This window comes from Ochlerotatus camptorhynchus, unplaced genomic scaffold (assembly GCF_037179485.1).
Source record: "Ochlerotatus camptorhynchus isolate MF236.1 unplaced genomic scaffold, CSIRO-AGI_Acam_v1.1 ptg000013l, whole genome shotgun sequence".
Lineage (NCBI taxonomy): Eukaryota > Metazoa > Arthropoda > Insecta > Diptera > Culicidae > Ochlerotatus > Ochlerotatus camptorhynchus.
Genome location: NW_027040505.1, coordinates 500628 through 517934, shown reverse-complemented (window position 1 = coordinate 517934; position 17307 = coordinate 500628).

The window sequence follows — 17307 nt, the reverse complement described above, 5'->3', positions numbered from 1 at the left end:
GATTACCCACCAGCCGACCAATAAAGGATTATGTGATATTTTATACTGTGGTTTCCAGGAATTAAAATTTCGATCATCTGAACACCCCCCAAATCGTGATTAGAGCCATATTAACGGAGATATATCGATTTAAATGTTTGGATCTCCCACCAGCCGACCAATAAAGGATTATGTGATATTTTATACTGTGGTTTCCAGGAATTAAAATTTCGATCATCTGAACACCCCCCAAATCGCGATTAGAGCCATATTAACAGAGATATATCGATTTAAAGGTTTGGATTACCCATCAGCCGATCAATAAATGATTATGCAATATTTTATACTGGGATTTCCGGGAATGAAAATTTCGATCATCTGAACACCCCCCAAATCGCGATTAGAGCCATATTAACGGAGATATATCGATTTAAATGTTTGGATTACCCACCAGCCGACCAATAAAGGATTATGTGATATTTTATACTGTGATTTCCAGGAATTAAAATTTCGATCATCTGAACACCCCCTAAATCGCGATTAGAGCCATATTAACGGAGATATATCGATTTAAAGGTTTGGATTACCCACCAGCCGATTAATAAAGGATTTTGCAATATTTTATACCGGGATCTCCAGGAATTAAAATTTCGATCATCTGAACACCCCCCAAATCGCGATTAGAGCTATATTAACGGAGATATATCGATTTAAAGGTTTGGATTACCCACCAGCCGATCAATAAATGATTATGCAATATTTTATACTGGGATTTCTAGAAATGAAAATTTCGATCATCTGAACACCCCCCAAATCGCGATTAGAGCTATATTAACGGAGATATATCGATTTAAAGGTTTGGATTACCCACCAGCCGACCAATAAAGGATTATGTGATATTTTATACTGGGATTTCCGGGAATGAAAATTTCGATCATCTGAACACCCCCCAAATCGCGATTAGAGCTATATTAACGGAGATATATCGATTTAAAGGTTTGGATTACCCACCAGCCGATCAATAAATGATTATGCAATATTTTATACTGGGATTTCCGGGAATGAAAATTTCGATCATCTGAACACCCCCCAAATCGCGATTAGAGCCATATTAACGGAGATATATCGATTTAAATGTTTGGATCTCCCACCAGCCGACCAATAAAGGATTATGTGATATTTTATACTGTGGTTTCCAGGAATTAAAATTTCGATCATCTGAACACCCCCCAAATCGCGATTAGAGCTATATTAACGGAGATATATCGATTTAAAGGTTTGGATTACCCACCAGCCGATCAATAAATGATTATGCAATATTTTATACTGGGATTTCCGGGAATGAAAATTTCGATCATCTGAACACCCCCCAAATCGCGATTAGAGCCATATTAACGGAGATATATCGATTTAAATGTTTGGATCTCCCACCAGCCGACCAATAAAGGATTATGTGATATTTTATACTGTGGTTTCCAGGAATTAAAATTTCGATCATCTGAACACCCCCCAAATCGCGATTAGAGCTATATTAACGGAGATATATCGATTTAAAGGTTTGGATTACCCACCAGCCGATCAATAAATGATTATGCAATATTTTATACTGGGATTTCCGGGAATGAAAATTTCGATCATCTGAACACCCCCCAAATCGCGATTAGAGCCATATTAACGGAGATATATCGATTTAAATGTTTGGATCTCCAACCAGCCGACCAATAAAGGATTATGTGATATTTTATACTGTGGTTTCCAGGAATTAAAATTTCGATCATCTGAACACCCCCCAAATCGCGATTAGAGCTATATTAACGGAGATATATCGATTTAAAGGTTTGGATTACCCACCAGCCGACCAATAAAGGATTATGTGATATTTTATACTGGGATTTCCGGGAATGAAAATTTCGATCATCTGAACACCCCCCAAATCGCGATTAGAGCTATATTAACGGAGATATATCGATTTAAAGGTTTGGATTACCCACCAGCCGATCAATAAATGATTATGCAATATTTTATACTGGGATTTCCGGGAATGAAAATTTCGATCATCTGAACACCCCCCAAATCGCGATTAGAGCCATATTAACGGAGATATATCGATTTAAATGTTTGGATCTCCCACCAGCCGACCAATAAAGGATTATGTGATATTTTATACTGTGGTTTCCAGGAATTAAAATTTCGATCATCTGAACACCCCCCAAATCGTGATTAGAGCCATATTAACGGAGATATATCGATTTAAATGTTTGGATCTCCCACCAGCCGACCAATAAAGGATTATGTGATATTTTATACTGTGGTTTCCAGGAATTAAAATTTCGATCATCTGAACACCCCCCAAATCGCGATTAGAGCCATATTAACAGAGATATATCGATTTAAAGGTTTGGATTACCCATCAGCCGATCAATAAATGATTATGCAATATTTTATACTGGGATTTCCGGGAATGAAAATTTCGATCATCTGAACACCCCCCAAATCGCGATTAGAGCCATATTAACGGAGATATATCGATTTAAATGTTTGGATTACCCACCAGCCGACCAATAAAGGATTATGTGATATTTTATACTGTGATTTCCAGGAATTAAAATTTCGATCATCTGAACACCCCCTAAATCGCGATTAGAGCCATATTAACGGAGATATATCGATTTAAAGGTTTGGATTACCCACCAGCCGATTAATAAAGGATTTTGCAATATTTTATACCGGGATCTCCAGGAATTAAAATTTCGATCATCTGAACACCCCCCAAATCGCGATTAGAGCTATATTAACGGAGATATATCGATTTAAAGGTTTGGATTACCCACCAGCCGATCAATAAATGATTATGCAATATTTTATACTGGGATTTCTAGAAATGAAAATTTCGATCATCTGAACACCCCCCAAATCGCGATTAGAGCTATATTAACGGAGATATATCGATTTAAAGGTTTGGATTACCCACCAGCCGACCAATAAAGGATTATGTGATATTTTATACTGGGATTTCCGGGAATGAAAATTTCGATCATCTGAACACCCCCCAAATCGCGATTAGAGCTATATTAACGGAGATATATCGATTTAAAGGTTTGGATTACCCACCAGCCGATCAATAAATGATTATGCAATATTTTATACTGGGATTTCCGGGAATGAAAATTTCGATCATCTGAACACCCCCCAAATCGCGATTAGAGCCATATTAACGGAGATATATCGATTTAAATGTTTGGATCTCCCACCAGCCGACCAATAAAGGATTATGTGATATTTTATACTGTGGTTTCCAGGAATTAAAATTTCGATCATCTGAACACCCCCCAAATCGCGATTAGAGCTATATTAACGGAGATATATCGATTTAAAGGTTTGGATTACCCACCAGCCGATCAATAAATGATTATGCAATATTTTATACTGGGATTTCCGGGAATGAAAATTTCGATCATCTGAACACCCCCCAAATCGCGATTAGAGCCATATTAACGGAGATATATCGATTTAAATGTTTGGATCTCCCACCAGCCGACCAATAAAGGATTATGTGATATTTTATACTGTGGTTTCCAGGAATTAAAATTTCGATCATCTGAACACCCCCCAAATCGCGATTAGAGCTATATTAACGGAGATATATCGATTTAAAGGTTTGGATTACCCACCAGCCGATCAATAAATGATTATGCAATATTTTATACTGGGATTTCCGGGAATGAAAATTTCGATCATCTGAACACCCCCCAAATCGCGATTAGAGCCATATTAACGGAGATATATCGATTTAAATGTTTGGATCTCCAACCAGCCGACCAATAAAGGATTATGTGATATTTTATACTGTGGTTTCCAGGAATTAAAATTTCGATCATCTGAACACCCCCCAAATCGCGATTAGAGCTATATTAACGGAGATATATCGATTTAAAGGTTTGGATTACCCACCAGCCGACCAATAAAGGATTATGTGATATTTTATACTGGGATTTCCGGGAATGAAAATTTCGATCATCTGAACACCCCCCAAATCGCGATTAGAGCTATATTAACGGAGATATATCGATTTAAAGGTTTGGATTACCCACCAGCCGATCAATAAATGATTATGCAATATTTTATACTGGGATTTCCGGGAATGAAAATTTCGATCATCTGAACACCCCCCAAATCGCGATTAGAGCCATATTAACGGAGATATATCGATTTAAATGTTTGGATCTCCCACCAGCCGACCAATAAAGGATTATGTGATATTTTATACTGTGGTTTCCAGGAATTAAAATTTCGATCATCTGAACACCCCCCAAATCGTGATTAGAGCCATATTAACGGAGATATATCGATTTAAATGTTTGGATCTCCCACCAGCCGACCAATAAAGGATTATGTGATATTTTATACTGTGGTTTCCAGGAATTAAAATTTCGATCATCTGAACACCCCCCAAATCGCGATTAGAGCCATATTAACAGAGATATATCGATTTAAAGGTTTGGATTACCCATCAGCCGATCAATAAATGATTATGCAATATTTTATACTGGGATTTCCGGGAATGAAAATTTCGATCATCTGAACACCCCCCAAATCGCGATTAGAGCCATATTAACGGAGATATATCGATTTAAATGTTTGGATTACCCACCAGCCGACCAATAAAGGATTATGTGATATTTTATACTGTGATTTCCAGGAATTAAAATTTCGATCATCTGAACACCCCCTAAATCGCGATTAGAGCCATATTAACGGAGATATATCGATTTAAAGGTTTGGATTACCCACCAGCCGATTAATAAAGGATTTTGCAATATTTTATACCGGGATCTCCAGGAATTAAAATTTCGATCATCTGAACACCCCCCAAATCGCGATTAGAGCTATATTAACGGAGATATATCGATTTAAAGGTTTGGATTACCCACCAGCCGATCAATAAATGATTATGCAATATTTTATACTGGGATTTCTAGAAATGAAAATTTCGATCATCTGAACACCCCCCAAATCGCGATTAGAGCTATATTAACGGAGATATATCGATTTAAAGGTTTGGATTACCCACCAGCCGACCAATAAAGGATTATGTGATATTTTATACTGGGATTTCCGGGAATGAAAATTTCGATCATCTGAACACCCCCCAAATCGCGATTAGAGCTATATTAACGGAGATATATCGATTTAAAGGTTTGGATTACCCACCAGCCGATCAATAAATGATTATGCAATATTTTATACTGGGATTTCCGGGAATGAAAATTTCGATCATCTGAACACCCCCCAAATCGCGATTAGAGCCATATTAACGGAGATATATCGATTTAAATGTTTGGATCTCCCACCAGCCGACCAATAAAGGATTATGTGATATTTTATACTGTGGTTTCCAGGAATTAAAATTTCGATCATCTGAACACCCCCCAAATCGCGATTAGAGCTATATTAACGGAGATATATCGATTTAAAGGTTTGGATTACCCACCAGCCGATCAATAAATGATTATGCAATATTTTATACTGGGATTTCCGGGAATGAAAATTTCGATCATCTGAACACCCCCCAAATCGCGATTAGAGCCATATTAACGGAGATATATCGATTTAAATGTTTGGATCTCCCACCAGCCGACCAATAAAGGATTATGTGATATTTTATACTGTGGTTTCCAGGAATTAAAATTTCGATCATCTGAACACCCCCCAAATCGCGATTAGAGCTATATTAACGGAGATATATCGATTTAAAGGTTTGGATTACCCACCAGCCGATCAATAAATGATTATGCAATATTTTATACTGGGATTTCCGGGAATGAAAATTTCGATCATCTGAACACCCCCCAAATCGCGATTAGAGCCATATTAACGGAGATATATCGATTTAAATGTTTGGATCTCCCACCAGCCGACCAATAAAGGATTATGTGATATTTTATACTGTGGTTTCCAGGAATTAAAATTTCGATCATCTGAACACCCCCCAAATCGCGATTAGAGCTATATTAACGGAGATATATCGATTTAAAGGTTTGGATTACCCACCATCCGACCAATAAAGGATTATGTGATATTTTATACTGGGATTTCCGGGAATGAAAATTTCGATCATCTGAACACCCCCCAAATCGCGATTAGAGCTATATTAACGGAGATATATCGATTTAAAGGTTTGGATTACCCACCAGCCGATCAATAAATGATTATGCAATATTTTATACTGGGATTTCCGGGAATGAAAATTTCGATCATCTGAACACCCCCCAAATCGCGATTAGAGCCATATTAACAGAGATATATCGATTTAAAGGTTTGGATTTCCCACCAGCCGATCAATAAATGATCATGCAATATTTTATACTGGGATTTCCAGGAATTAAAATTTCGATCATCTGAACACCCCCCAAATCGCGATTAGAGCTATATTAACGGAGATATATCGATTTAAAGGTTTGGATTACCCACCAGCCGATCAATAAATGATTATGCAATATTTTATACTGGGATTTCCGGGAATGAAAATTTCGATCATCTGAACACCCCCCAAATCGCGATTAGAGCCATATTAACAGAGATATATCGATTTAAAGGTTTGGATTACCCACCAGCCGACCAATTAATGATTATGCAATATTTTATACTGGGATTTCCGGGAATGAAAATTTCGATCATCTGAACACCCCCCAAATCGCGATTAGAGCTATATTAACGGAGATATATCGATTTAAAGGTTTGGATTACCCACCAGCCGATCAATAAATGATTATGCAATATTTTATACTGGGATTTCCGGGAATGAAAATTTCGATCATCTGAACACCCCCCAAATCGCGATTAGAGCCATATTAACAGAGATATATCGATTTAAAGGTTTGGATTACCCACCAGCCGACCAATTAATGATTATGCAATATTTTATACTGGGATTTCCAGGAATTAAAATTTCGTTCATCTGAACACCCCCCAAATCGCGATTAGAGCTATATTAACGGAGATATATCGATTTAAAGGTTTGGATTACCCACCAGCCGATCAATAAATGATTATGCAATATTTTATACTGGGATTTCCGGGAATGAAAATTTCGATCATCTGAACACCCCCCAAATCGCGATTAGAGCCATATTAACGGAGATATATCGATTTAAATGTTTGGATTACCCACCAGCCGATCAATAAATGATCATGCAATATTTTATACTGGGATTTCCGGGAATGAAAATTTCGATCATCTGAACACCCCCCAAATCGCGATTAGAGCCATATTAACGGAGATATATCGATTTAAATGTTTGGATCTCCCACCAGCCGACCAATAAAGGATTATGCAATATTTTATACTGGGATTTCCGGGAATGAAAATTTCGATCATCTGAACACCCCCCAAATCGCGATTAGAGCCATATTAACAGAGATATATCGATTTAAAGGTTTGGATTTCCCACCAGCCGATCAATAAATGATCATGCAATATTTTATACTGGGATTTCCAGGAATTAAAATTTCGATCATCTGAACACCCCCCAAATCGCGATTAGAGCCATATTAACGGAGATATATCGATTTAAATGTTTGGATCTCCCACCAGCCGACCAATAAAGGATTATGCAATATTTTATACTGGGATTTCCGGGAATGAAAATTTCGATCATCTGAACACCCCCCAAATCGCGATTAGAGCTATATTAACGGAGATATATCGATTTAAAGGTTTGGATTACCCACCAGCCGATCAATAAATGATTATGCAATATTTTATACTGGGATTTCCGGGAATGAAAATTTCGATCATCTGAACACCCCCCAAATCGCGATTAGAGCCATATTAACAGAGATATATCGATTTAAAGGTTTGGATTACCCACCAGCCGACCAATTAATGATTATGCAATATTTTATACTGGGATTTCCAGGAATTAAAATTTCGTTCATCTGAACACCCCCCAAATCGCGATTAGAGCTATATTAACGGAGATATATCGATTTAAAGGTTTGGATTACCCACCAGCCGATCAATAAATGATTATGCAATATTTTATACTGGGATTTCCGGGAATGAAAATTTCGATCATCTGAACACCCCCCAAATCGCGATTAGAGCCATATTAACGGAGATATATCGATTTAAATGTTTGGATTACCCACCAGCCGATCAATAAATGATCATGCAATATTTTATACTGGGATTTCCGGGAATGAAAATTTCGATCATCTGAACACCCCCCAAATCGCGATTAGAGCCATATTAACGGAGATATATCGATTTAAATGTTTGGATCTCCCACCAGCCGACCAATAAAGGATTATGCAATATTTTATACTGGGATTTCCGGGAATGAAAATTTCGATCATCTGAACACCCCCCAAATCGCGATTAGAGCCATATTAACAGAGATATATCGATTTAAAGGTTTGGATTACCCACCAGCCGATCAATAAATGATCATGCAATATTTTATACTGGGATTTCCAGGAATTAAAATTTCGATCATCTGAACACCCCCCAAATCGCGATTAGAGCCATATTAACGGAGATATATCGATTTAAATGTTTGGATCTCCCACCAGCCGACCAATAAAGGATTATGCAATATTTTATACTGTGATTTCCGGGAATGAAAATTTCGATCATCTGAACACCCCCCAAATCGCGATTAGAGCCATATTAACGGAGATATATCGATTTAAATGTTTGGATTACCCACCAGCCGATCAATAAATGATCATGCAATATTTTATACTGGGATTTCCGGGAATGAAAATTTCGATCATCTGAACACCCCCCAAATCGCGATTAGAGCCATATTAACAGAGATATATCGATTTAAAGGTTTGGATTACCCACCAGCCGATCAATAAATGATCATGCAATATTTTATACTGGGATTTCCAGGAATTAAAATTTCGATCATCTGAACACCCCCCAAATCGCGATTAGAGCCATATTAACGGAGATATATCGATTTAAATGTTTGGATTACCCACCAGCCGATCAATAAATGATCATGCAATATTTTATACTGGGATTTCCGGGAATGAAAATTTCGATCATCTGAACACCCCCCAAATCGCGATTAGAGCCATATTAACAGAGATATATCGATTTAAAGGTTTGGATTACCCACCAGCCGAACAATAAATGATCATGCAATATTTTATACTGGGATTTCCAGGAATTAAAATTTCGATCATCTGAACACCCCCCAAATCGCGATTAGAGCCATATTAACGGAGATATATCGATTTAAAGGTTTGGATTACCCACCAGCCGATCAATAAATGATTATGCAATATTTTATACTGGGATTTCCGGGAATGAAAATTTCGATCATCTGAACACCCCCCAAATCGCGATTAGAGCCATATTAACGGAGATATATCGATTTAAATGTTTGGATCTCCCACCAGCCGACCAATAAAGGATTATGTGATATTTTATACTGTGGTTTCCGGGAATGAAAATTTCGATCATCTGAACACCCCCCAAATCGCGATTAGAGCCATATTAACGGAGATATATCGATTTAAATGTTTGGATTACCCACCAGCCGATCAATAAATGATCATGCAATATTTTATACTGGGATTTCCGGGAATGAAAATTTCGATCATCTGAACACCCCCCAAATCGCGATTAGAGCCATATTAACAGAGATATATCGATTTAAAGGTTTGGATTACCCACCAGCCGATCAATAAATGATCATGCAATATTTTATACTGGGATTTCCAGGAATTAAAATTTCGATCATCTGAACACCCCCCAAATCGCGATTAGAGCCATATTAACGGAGATATATCGATTTAAATGTTTGGATTACCCACCAGCCGATCAATAAATGATCATGCAATATTTTATACTGGGATTTCCGGGAATGAAAATTTCGATCATCTGAACACCCCCCAAATCGCGATTAGAGCCATATTAACAGAGATATATCGATTTAAAGGTTTGGATTACCCACCAGCCGAACAATAAATGATCATGCAATATTTTATACTGGGATTTCCAGGAATTAAAATTTCGATCATCTGAACACCCCCCAAATCGCGATTAGAGCCATATTAACGGAGATATATCGATTTAAAGGTTTGGATTACCCACCAGCCGATCAATAAATGATTATGCAATATTTTATACTGGGATTTCCGGGAATGAAAATTTCGATCATCTGAACACCCCCCAAATCGCGATTAGAGCCATATTAACGGAGATATATCGATTTAAAGGTTTGGATTACCCACCAGCCGATCAATAAATGATTATGCAATATTTTATACTGTGATTTCCGGGAATGAAAATTTCGATCATCTGAACACCCCCCAAATCGCGATTAGAGCCATATTAACGGAGATATATCGATTTAAAGGTTTGGATTACCCACCAGCCGATCAATAAATGATTATGCAATATTTTATACTGTGATTTCCGGGAATGAAAATTTCGATCATCTGAACACCCCCCAAATCGCGATTAGAGCCATATTAACGGAGATATATCGATTTAAATGTTTGGATTACCCACCAGCCGATCAATAAATGATCATGCAATATTTTATACTGGGATTTCCGGGAATGAAAATTTCGATCATCTGAACACCCCCCAAATCGCGATTAGAGCCATATTAACAGAGATATATCGATTTAAAGGTTTGGATTACCCACCAGCCGAACAATAAATGATCATGCAATATTTTATACTGGGATTTCCAGGAATTAAAATTTCGATCATCTGAACACCCCCCAAATCGCGATTAGAGCCATATTAACGGAGATATATCGATTTAAAGGTTTGGATTACCCACCAGCCGATCAATAAATGATTATGCAATATTTTATACTGGGATTTCCGGGAATGAAAATTTCGATCATCTGAACACCCCCCAAATCGCGATTAGAGCCATATTAACGGAGATATATCGATTTAAATGTTTGGATCTCCCACCAGCCGACCAATAAAGGATTATGTGATATTTTATACTGTGGTTTCCAGGAATTAAAATTTCGATCATCTGAACACCCCCCAAATCGCGATACCCACCAGAGATATATCGATTTAAAGGTTTGGATTACCCACCAGCCGATCAATAAATGATTATGCAATATTTTATACTGGGATTTCCGGGAATGAAAATTTCGATCATCTGAACACCCCCCAAATCGCGATTAGAGCCATATTAACGGAGATATATCGATTTAAATGTTTGGATTACCCACCAGCCGATCAATAAATGATCATGCAATATTTTATACTGGGATTTCCGGGAATGAAAATTTCGATCATCTGAACACCCCCCAAATCGCGATTAGAGCCATATTAACAGAGATATATCGATTTAAAGGTTTGGATTACCCACCAGCCGAACAATAAATGATCATGCAATATTTTATACTGGGATTTCCAGGAATTAAAATTTCGATCATCTGAACACCCCCCAAATCGCGATTAGAGCCATATTAACGGAGATATATCGATTTAAAGGTTTGGATTACCCACCAGCCGATCAATAAATGATTATGCAATATTTTATACTGGGATTTCCGGGAATGAAAATTTCGATCATCTGAACACCCCCCAAATCGCGATTAGAGCCATATTAACGGAGATATATCGATTTAAATGTTTGGATCTCCCACCAGCCGACCAATAAAGGATTATGTGATATTTTATACTGTGGTTTCCAGGAATTAAAATTTCGATCATCTGAACACCCCCCAAATCGCGATACCCACCAGAGATATATCGATTTAAAGGTTTGGATTACCCACCAGCCGATCAATAAATGATTATGCAATATTTTATACTGGGATTTCCGGGAATGAAAATTTCGATCATCTGAACACCCCCCAAATCGCGATTAGAGCCATATTAACGGAGATATATCGATTTAAATGTTTGGATCTCCCACCAGCCGACCAATAAAGGATTATGTGATATTTTATACTGTGATTTCCAGGAATTAAAATTTCGATCATCTGAACACCCCCTAAATCGCGATTAGAGCCATATTAACGGAGATATATCGATTTAAAGGTTTGGATTACCCACCAGCCGATTAATAAAGGATTTTGCAATATTTTATACCGGGATCTCCAGGAATTAAAATTTCGATCATCTGAACACCCCCCAAATCGCGATTAGAGCCATATTAACGGAGATATATCGATTTAAATGTTTGGATCTCCCACCAGCCGACCAATAAAGGATTATGCAATATTTTATACTGTGATTTCCGGGAATGAAAATTTCGATCATCTGAACACCCCCCAAATCGCGATTAGAGCCATATTAACGGAGATATATCGATTTAAATGTTTGGATTACCCACCAGCCGATCAATAAATGATCATGCAATATTTTATACTGGGATTTCCAGGAATTAAAATTTCGATCATCTGAACACCCCCCAAATCGCGATTAGAGCCATATTAACGGAGATATATCGATTTAAATGTTTGGATCTCCCACCAGCCGACCAATAAAGGATTATGCAATATTTTATACTGTGATTTCCGGGAATGAAAATTTCGATCATCTGAACACCCCCCAAATCGCGATTAGAGCCATATTAACGGAGATATATCGATTTAAATGTTTGGATTACCCACCAGCCGATCAATAAATGATCATGCAATATTTTATACTGGGATTTCCGGGAATGAAAATTTCGATCATCTGAACACCCCCCAAATCGCGATTAGAGCCATATTAACAGAGATATATCGATTTAAAGGTTTGGATTACCCACCAGCCGATCAATAAATGATCATGCAATATTTTATACTGGGATTTCCAGGAATTAAAATTTCGATCATCTGAACACCCCCCAAATCGCGATTAGAGCCATATTAACGGAGATATATCGATTTAAATGTTTGGATTACCCACCAGCCGATCAATAAATGATCATGCAATATTTTATACTGGGATTTCCGGGAATGAAAATTTCGATCATCTGAACACCCCCCAAATCGCGATTAGAGCCATATTAACAGAGATATATCGATTTAAAGGTTTGGATTACCCACCAGCCGAACAATAAATGATCATGCAATATTTTATACTGGGATTTCCAGGAATTAAAATTTCGATCATCTGAACACCCCCCAAATCGCGATTAGAGCCATATTAACGGAGATATATCGATTTAAATGTTTGGATCTCCCACCAGCCGACCAATAAAGGATTATGCAATATTTTATACTGGGATTTCCGGGAATGAAAATTTCGATCATCTGAACACCCCCCAAATCGCGATTAGAGCCATATTAACAGAGATATATCGATTTAAAGGTTTGGATTACCCACCAGCCGATCAATAAATGATCATGCAATATTTTATACTGGGATTTCCAGGAATTAAAATTTCGATCATCTGAACACCCCCCAAATCGCGATTAGAGCCATATTAACGGAGATATATCGATTTAAATGTTTGGATCTCCCACCAGCCGACCAATAAAGGATTATGCAATATTTTATACTGTGATTTCCGGGAATGAAAATTTCGATCATCTGAACACCCCCCAAATCGCGATTAGAGCCATATTAACGGAGATATATCGATTTAAATGTTTGGATTACCCACCAGCCGATCAATAAATGATCATGCAATATTTTATACTGGGATTTCCGGGAATGAAAATTTCGATCATCTGAACACCCCCCAAATCGCGATTAGAGCCATATTAACAGAGATATATCGATTTAAAGGTTTGGATTACCCACCAGCCGATCAATAAATGATCATGCAATATTTTATACTGGGATTTCCAGGAATTAAAATTTCGATCATCTGAACACCCCCCAAATCGCGATTAGAGCCATATTAACGGAGATATATCGATTTAAATGTTTGGATTACCCACCAGCCGATCAATAAATGATCATGCAATATTTTATACTGGGATTTCCGGGAATGAAAATTTCGATCATCTGAACACCCCCCAAATCGCGATTAGAGCCATATTAACAGAGATATATCGATTTAAAGGTTTGGATTACCCACCAGCCGAACAATAAATGATCATGCAATATTTTATACTGGGATTTCCAGGAATTAAAATTTCGATCATCTGAACACCCCCCAAATCGCGATTAGAGCCATATTAACGGAGATATATCGATTTAAAGGTTTGGATTACCCACCAGCCGATCAATAAATGATTATGCAATATTTTATACTGGGATTTCCGGGAATGAAAATTTCGATCATCTGAACACCCCCCAAATCGCGATTAGAGCCATATTAACGGAGATATATCGATTTAAAGGTTTGGATTACCCACCAGCCGATCAATAAATGATTATGCAATATTTTATACTGGGATTTCCGGGAATGAAAATTTCGATCATCTGAACACCCCCCAAATCGCGATTAGAGCTATATTAACGGAGATATATCGATTTAAAGGTTTGGATTACCCACCAGCCGATCAATAAATGATTATGCAATATTTTATACTGTGATTTCCGGGAATGAAAATTTCGATCATCTGAACACCCCCCAAATCGCGATTAGAGCCATATTAACGGAGATATATCGATTTAAATGTTTGGATTACCCACCAGCCGATCAATAAATGATCATGCAATATTTTATACTGGGATTTCCGGGAATGAAAATTTCGATCATCTGAACACCCCCCAAATCGCGATTAGAGCCATATTAACAGAGATATATCGATTTAAAGGTTTGGATTACCCACCAGCCGAACAATAAATGATCATGCAATATTTTATACTGGGATTTCCAGGAATTAAAATTTCGATCATCTGAACACCCCCCAAATCGCGATTAGAGCCATATTAACGGAGATATATCGATTTAAAGGTTTGGATTACCCACCAGCCGATCAATAAATGATTATGCAATATTTTATACTGGGATTTCCGGGAATGAAAATTTCGATCATCTGAACACCCCCCAAATCGCGATTAGAGCCATATTAACGGAGATATATCGATTTAAATGTTTGGATCTCCCACCAGCCGACCAATAAAGGATTATGTGATATTTTATACTGTGGTTTCCAGGAATTAAAATTTCGATCATCTGAACACCCCCCAAATCGCGATACCCACCAGAGATATATCGATTTAAAGGTTTGGATTACCCACCAGCCGATCAATAAATGATTATGCAATATTTTATACTGGGATTTCCGGGAATGAAAATTTCGATCATCTGAACACCCCCCAAATCGCGATTAGAGCCATATTAACGGAGATATATCGATTTAAATGTTTGGATTACCCACCAGCCGATCAATAAATGATCATGCAATATTTTATACTGGGATTTCCGGGAATGAAAATTTCGATCATCTGAACACCCCCCAAATCGCGATTAGAGCCATATTAACAGAGATATATCGATTTAAAGGTTTGGATTACCCACCAGCCGAACAATAAATGATCATGCAATATTTTATACTGGGATTTCCAGGAATTAAAATTTCGATCATCTGAACACCCCCCAAATCGCGATTAGAGCCATATTAACGGAGATATATCGATTTAAAGGTTTGGATTACCCACCAGCCGATCAATAAATGATTATGCAATATTTTATACTGGGATTTCCGGGAATGAAAATTTCGATCATCTGAACACCCCCCAAATCGCGATTAGAGCCATATTAACGGAGATATATCGATTTAAATGTTTGGATCTCCCACCAGCCGACCAATAAAGGATTATGTGATATTTTATACTGTGGTTTCCAGGAATTAAAATTTCGATCATCTGAACACCCCCCAAATCGCGATACCCACCAGAGATATATCGATTTAAAGGTTTGGATTACCCACCAGCCGATCAATAAATGATTATGCAATATTTTATACTGGGATTTCCGGGAATGAAAATTTCGATCATCTGAACACCCCCCAAATCGCGATTAGAGCCATATTAACGGAGATATATCGATTTAAATGTTTGGATCTCCCACCAGCCGACCAATAAAGGATTATGTGATATTTTATACTGTGATTTCCAGGAATTAAAATTTCGATCATCTGAACACCCCCTAAATCGCGATTAGAGCCATATTAACGGAGATATATCGATTTAAAGGTTTGGATTACCCACCAGCCGATTAATAAAGGATTTTGCAATATTTTATACCGGGATCTCCAGGAATTAAAATTTCGATCATCTGAACACCCCCCAAATCGCGATTAGAGCCATATTAACGGAGATATATCGATTTAAATGTTTGGATCTCCCACCAGCCGACCAATAAAGGATTATGCAATATTTTATACTGTGATTTCCGGGAATGAAAATTTCGATCATCTGAACACCCCCCAAATCGCGATTAGAGCCATATTAACGGAGATATATCGATTTAAATGTTTGGATTACCCACCAGCCGATCAATAAATGATTATGCAATATTTTATACTGTGATTTCCGGGAATGAAAATTTCGATCATCTGAACACCCCCCAAATCGCGATTAGAGCCATATTAACAGAGATATATCGATTTAAAGGTTTGGATTACCCACCAGCCGATCAATAAATGATTATGCAATATTTTATACTGGGATTTCCGGGAATGAAAATTTCGATCATCTGAACACCCCCCAAATCGCGATTAGAGCCATATTAACGGAGATATATCGATTTAAATGTTTGGATTACCCACCAGCCGACCAATAAAGGATTATGCAATATTTTATACTGTGATTTCCAGGAATTAAAATTTCGATCATCTGAACACCCCCCAAATCGCGATTAGAGCCATATTAACGGAGATATATCGATTTAAAGGTTTGGATTACCCACCAGCCGATCAATAAATGATTATGCAATATTTTATACTGGGATTTCCGGGAATGAAAATTTCGATCATCTGAACACCCCCCAAATCGCGATTAGAGCCATATTAACAGAGATATATCGATTTAAAGGTTTGGATTACCCACCAGCCGATCAATAAATGATTATGCAATATTTTATACTGGGATTTCCGGGAATGAAAATTTCGATCATCTGAACACCCCCCAAATCGCGATTAGAGCCATATTAACGGAGATATATCGATTTAAATGTTTGGATTACCCACCAGCCGACCAATAAAGGATTATGTGATATTTTATACTGTGATTTCCAGGAATTAAATTTTCGATCATCTGAACACCCCCTAAATCGCGATTAGAGCCATATTAACGGAGATATATCGATTTAAAGGTTTGGATTACCCACCAGCCGATTAATAAAGGATTTTGCAATATTGTATACCGGGATCTCCAGGAATTAAAATTTCGATCATCTGAACACCCCCCAAATCGCGATTAGAGCTATATTAACGGAG